The sequence below is a fragment of the Oryctolagus cuniculus genome, chromosome 18, assembly GCF_964237555.1.
Source record: "Oryctolagus cuniculus chromosome 18, mOryCun1.1, whole genome shotgun sequence".
Lineage (NCBI taxonomy): Eukaryota > Metazoa > Chordata > Mammalia > Lagomorpha > Leporidae > Oryctolagus > Oryctolagus cuniculus.
The window spans coordinates 67,454,674-67,460,896 of record NC_091449.1 but is presented as its reverse complement, the minus strand read 5'-3'; the positions used below and the strand labels follow the sequence as shown (position 1 = coordinate 67,460,896).

General features: G+C 62.3%; 1 long non-coding RNA gene across 1 annotated transcript; it reads right to left on the bottom strand.

The window, feature by feature from the left end:
- Window positions 1-350: 350 nt before the first annotated feature.
- Window positions 351-4,106, bottom strand: LOC138846375 (uncharacterized). Its single transcript, XR_011383858.1, has 2 exons — window positions 3,278-4,106; window positions 351-1,239 (listed from the first exon to the last, which is right to left on the bottom strand). It is a non-coding gene; the product is annotated as an uncharacterized lncRNA (long non-coding RNA).
- Window positions 4,107-6,223: the final 2,117 nt, after the last annotated feature.

The following is a 6,223-nucleotide window of genomic DNA, read 5'->3' as shown; positions in this document are numbered from 1 at the left end:
GACTCCCGGCCCAGGCGGAGTCTGCGCTGAGGACGCGCCCTCGACCGCTGCCGCCTACGCTGGGTCGTTCCTGCCGTCCTGGGTCTGCAGGCCTCCTCGCAGTTCTGAGGAACCGCCTCCCACCGGCTGTGCGCACATCTCATTCTCTGCTCGTCTCTCGAGGGTCTAAGCACAGTCACCGGAGAACGGAATCTACATTTAGCTGCAGCTCAAATTTCCGAGCTGCTCATCTGTAGCCTGTGACAGAGCTACAGACTGACCCGGGGCTGCAGACAGACGGACAGGTGACGGACAGACGCGCCACGACAGCTCAGAAGTATCCTGCCAGACATGAAGTCGCCAAGTTCTGATTTCCTTTCACTCTGGAAGTTTACAGCTGTAGACCTGTGATTCATTCTGAGTACACTCTGGATGTGGTAGGAGGCAGGAATCAAGGGAGCTAAGAAATACATGGTACACAGTGCACATTACATCATAGTGCCTGGTGCACATTACATCACAGTGCACGTTACATCATAGTACATGGTATACATCACAGTGCACATTACATCATGGTGCACATTACATCATAGTACACATGACATCACAGTACATGGTGGTGAGGGTGGACACCTGTGCCTTCTTCCCTGGCTCTGGGAAACTCATCCTGGGTCTCACCACAGACCGGAACCTGCAGCGCTCGTGGATGCGCCTCGCCAGGCGGAGGGAGTTCTCCCCGGTTCCTACTTAGCCGCGAGTGGGCGTGAAGCCTGCCAAATGCCCCTCCTGCCCGGCGGGCTCTGGGTGACATGGTGGCTTTTCTTCTTTAGCCTGTGGGTGGGCGTGAATGCCGAGCCGTGCCTGTGTGCTCGGGCCGGCTCCTCCTGCCAGCGCCTGCAGCTCCTCACGCGCTGCCGCGTTCTCCGTTTGAGACTCTGCACCCACGTGTGAGGGGACGTGGCCCGTGTTTGCTTTTCTGCACTGCCTGGCTCTGGTTCTGGTGTGAGGGAACCGCTTGCTCCACGAGATGAAGGGGACCCCACGAAGGTCTCACAGAGACGGCAGAGAGCTGAGGTTACTGCGTAAACATCTGCTGGCTTTGTCCCGTGAGGCCATCTGTCCGGGACGTGTCTCTGGGGCAGTTTTTGGTTATTCCTCTCATTTCCCTAACAGTTACGGGGCTGTTGGAGTTATCTTGTTCGTACTGGGTGAGTTGTGCTCCTTTGTGGTTGGCAAACTTAAAGGGATTTCCTCTTAGTTCTGCAAAAACAAAAAATTTCTTTAAATCAGGAATGAATCCTGGATTTTTGTCAAATTCCTTCACTGCCACTGTTGGTGACTAACGGTTTGCTTTTTCAGCTTATTAATCTTGATTTCTTTTTTAGATTTATCTATTTACTTATTTGAAAGGCACAGTTACAGAGAGACAGAGACAGAGGCAGAGAGAGAGAGAGAGAGGTCTTCCATCCGCTGGTTCATTCCACTGATGGCCACAACAGCCGGAGCTGCGCTGATCTGAAGGCAGGAGCCAGGAGTTTCTTCTGTGTCTCCCATGGGGTGCAGGGCCCAACGACTTGGGCCATCCTCCACTGCTCTCCCAGGCCACAGCAGAGAGCTGTATGCAAAGAGGAGCAGCCAGGACTCGAACCGGCACTGCATGGGATACCGGCACTGATGCTGGCAGTTTTACCCGCTACACCACAGCGCCGGCCCCTAATTCTGATTTCTAATCAACCATTTCTCATCCCTGGGACAAACCTCCTCTGTCAGCATGCATTGTCCTTTCGTACAGTGCGGGATCGGATTTCCTGGAATCCTGTTTGGAGTTTTTGCTTCCGTGTCCACGGGGAACATTCGCCTGTGGCTCTCTTTCCTGGAAACGTCCCTCCCGGCTTTGGGCACTGCTGTCCCCGTAAATAAGTCGGGAAGCACGCGTCCTCTCCAGCGTTCTGGGAACTCCGGCGACACTGGGACGTGGCTCTCCCAGGCGGCCGGTCGGCCCTGCCAGCCCAGCCACAGGGCACAGCGACAGCCAAGAGGACCTCGTGAGTGGCCCGCTCTGGCCTGCGTCTCTCCGTGCGTCGGCTGCACTCTCTCCAGCAGTTTGCCCACTGCTTTCCGAGTCGTCCGTGGGACCCGTGGGGCTGTCGACCCCCCCATTCCTCATCACAGAGCTCGGCCTTTGTCCCTCCCTGATCAGTCTGGTTCTCCATCTTCCCGATCTCCGAGAGGAGCTTCGCACTCCCTGGTCCTCCTCTGTTCTCCTGTTCAGATCCGCGGCTGTGCGGCCTCTCCCTTCCAGAGAAGTCCCCGAGGGCTCCCCCCACACACACCAGGAGTCCCCCCAGGGCTCCCCCACACACACCAGGAGTCCCCCCAGGGCTCCCCTCCCCCCCACACACACACCAGGAGTCCCCCCAGGGCTCTCCCCCCTCCCCCCCACACACCAGGAGTCCCCCCAGGGCTCTCCCCCTCCCCTACACACACCAGGAGTCCCCCCAGGGCTCTCCCCTCCCCCCCACACACACCAGGAGTCCCCCCAGGGCTCTCCCCCTCCCCTACACACACCAGGAGTCCCCCCAGGGCTCCCCTCCCCCACACACACCAGGAGTCCCCCCAGGGCTCCCCTCCCCCCACACACACACCAGGAGTCCCCCCAGGGCTCTCCCCCTCCCCCCCACACACCAGGAGTCCCCCCAGGGCTCCCCCCACACACATACCAGGAGTCCCCCCAGGGCTCCCACACACACACACCAGGAGTCCCCCCAGGGCTCCCCCCACACACACACCAGGAGTCCCCCAGGGCTCTCCCCCCTCCCTCACACACACACCAGGAGTCCCCCCAGGGCTCCCCTCCTCTCCCACACACACCAGGAGTCCCCCCAGGGCTCCCCTCCTCTCCCACACACACCAGGAGTCCCCCCAGGGCTCCCCTCCCCCACACACACACCAGGAGTCCCCCCAGGGCTCTCCCCCTCCCCCACACACATCAGGAGTCCCCCCAGGGCTCCCCTCCCCCACACACACCAGGAGTCCCCCCAGGGCTCCCACACACACACACCAGGAGTCCCCCCCAGGGCTCTCCTCCCCCCCACACACCAGGAGCCCCCCCAGGGCTCTCCCTCCCCCACACCACAGCTGAGCCCCACAATAAGTTCTGCACCAGTTTCCATTTCTCTCCAAGCCCTCAGCCCAACACCCCAAGTTCACGTCACCAGATAACTCCTGCCAAAGCACAGCTTCCAACCAGGTACTGCAGAGGAAACTAAGGCACGGATTTTTAAAATGTGTTTCTTACTTTCACGTCATCTGGAAGATGGAAGAGAGATCTTCTGTTAGCTCACTCCTCAAACGCCCCAGCAGTCAGGGCTGGGTCAGGCCAAAGCCAGGAGCCAGGAGCTCCCTCGGGGTCTCCCTGGTGGGTGGCGGGGACGCAGGACCTCAGCCGTCACCCGCTGCCTCCCAAGGTGCGCGTGAGCAGAGGAGGAGCTGGGACCCCGGGCACCGCACCACGGAGCCACGCAAGCCACCGCACCACTCGCCCAGCCAGTGCACAGAGGCCCAAGTCCTCGGCCCTACAGAGAAGCCTCGGCGGCAGGGCCGGGGGAGCCTGGGCGTCGAGTGGTGACGCAACCTGGCCCTGCCCTTTGCTGGCTCGTGACCGCGAGACGCCACCTCCCTCTCTGAAATGAGAACACAACAGGAGCTCCGAGGACCCGGGGCTGTGATGGGGACGAAGACACATCCCGGGGCCGGGCCTGGGGTGTGCATCGGGGGGCAACACCACAGCCAGGGCTGTGGCCTGAGCCCCCGAGTCTCCCGCCACAGGGCAGGCAGGCTCTGTGGTCTTTCCTGGGGTTTGTGGGCTGTCCACGTGCAAACCCACACCTGCGGCAGCCAGGGCATCATCCCATCGCAGACACCTGGCCCGGCCTCAAAGCCGGCGTTTGCAATACCGCACACGCACGTCGCTCACGGCAAGTATTGCTCCGGCGGCCGCATCTCGGGAAGACCACGGACCCCGGGGCTTGGCGCACATCTCCTTGTGTCCCCGGGGGGCCTCCCACAGGCATCCAGCCCCCTGTGGCCACCACGAGGGCAGACACACGGAGATGGGGACAGAGACGGTGGGGAGGGGAAGGGGAAGAGAGAGAGGGAGAGACACACACTCACAGGCACCCAGTGGGAGGGAGGGAGGGAGGCGGGGACCCTCAGACACAGCCTGCACAAGCCCCAGGGATCCTAGCTCTAGGCTGTGCAAGTGGAGAATCCACACGACGGCCCAGCCCAGCCTCCTCCCAGCCGCCCTGCGCAACAGCCCCGCCCTGCCACCACCCCCACTCCTTCTCTTTGCCCCTTCTCTGCTGGTCACAGACGCCCACTCTCCCTCTCTTCCTGCAAACAGAGGGACTCTCTTCCGGGACGCATCTGACCCACAACACAGTCTTTGCCCACGGGCTGCCTGCGATCATCAGAGCCCAGCTTCGAGCCCGGCTCCGTGGCTCCCGTAAGCTCTCGGAGCCTGGGTTTCTTCATCTACGAAATAGATCATCCAACGATGAGCTGTGATGGTGCCCAGGAGGCCCCCGGTGCTCAGCTCCGTCGCCCAGCAGGGCCTCCAAACCCAGCTGCCCAGGCGTATTTTCTCTGACAATTAGTGGCCAGCCACAGTCTGGGTACCCAGCCCCCAGGGGGCGGGGACCCCACCAGGGGCATGGAGGGCAACAGAACACCCAGGCTGGAGCCTGCCGTGAGCCCCCGCCTCCAAGCCCCGCGTGCCAGGGCGCCAAGCCTCGCTCGCCCTGTTCCCAGCGTGTCAGCCAAGGGTGAGCACCCCCACGCGCTCGGGAGAGAGGGCTCTGGAGCACACGCCGTGGCATTCTTGGATGCCGAGGGCTGCCTTCCGCCAGACGAGAGCCCCAGCACCGCCCCGCCCCCGGCCCTGGTGCCCTCTACCCACCTCCTGGGCCCCCACGGGCCGCCTGCGAGCCGCTGCCCCTGCCCCCGCCAGCTGTGAGCTCTGCGGTGGACTGAACTGGGCGACCCCCGCGTTTCCCAGGCTGCAACCAGCGCCCGGCGCCAGCACCGGTCGGGGAAGGGGCCTGGATTAGCGGTTTGGGGTTTGGAACGTCCGCTTTCGGATAAAATCAGGATTTTTTGTTGTTGTTGTTAAAAGAAGAAGCTTCAGAGACACGGCCTGGAAAACACAGCGGTTCTTCAGCTCCTTCTCTGAAATGACATCAGGCCCCACGGAACCCGGAAAACCCAGCACTCTCAGGACGCCAGGGCCTGGCCCTTCCCCTCCACCGCAGCCTGGCCCGGGCCCCAGGGGGAGCTGCACAGCTCCGCACCCAGGCTGCAGAGGCCCCGGTGCCCAGGCCTAGTGTGGAGCTCAAGCCAGGACCTGGGTCTTTGCGCCGAGGGCTTTGTCCTGTTCTGCTCCTCTGGGCGCCATCCGCACGGTGGCTGGGTTCTGCTCCCTGCACCGCCACGCCAACGCCGGCCGTAGCCTCGGCCTCAGGCTGGGTGCCTGGCCGGGTCCTCACACCCTGAGCGCCCTCTCCTTTCCGGGACCCCCAGCCCCAGCCACAGCCGCCCGCGCCCCTGCATGGTTGAAACCGCGTGGAAAGAGGATGCCTGGGAGACAGGTTTTGTGTCCCTGGAGCAGCTTGGCTGCGTTCAGGTTTGTTCCTCGCCATGGACGAACCGGCTTTGTCAGCGGCCGATGGGGTCTTCTCATTCCTTTGACTTCTGTAACTTTTTTAAACTTCATTTTCATAACACAAAAACATTATTTACCAAAAATAAAATAAAATAAAATAAAACCACCAACTGACTCCTGTCCCTGGCCAGCACAGAGAGAGGGGTGGCCCGGGGACGGGGTCCTTTGACGAGATCATCCGCGCAGTGGGGCTGCCGCTCTCGGACCGGGATTTCTCCATCAGTTACAGTGGTTCACGCACTCGCAGGGAGCCTCGCCGGGGCCCAGCAGTGACTCCACTGCCCAGGCACGCGCTGCTGCCTCCCCCGCCGCCAGCCCCTCCCCCACCCCACAGACGCTGGCTGAGGCTCGTCCCTGGCGGCCACTCTGCGGTGCCATCAAGAGACCAAGTCCCTGCCTCCATGACGCTCCCATCTCCGGCACACGTGGGCTAAGAGGAGCAGGAAAATGCTCAGAGGATGGGGGGCCGTGGGCGGTGGCCGGCGGAGGGTGTGGGTGTCGGGGGACCTGGGACCTGCGGGG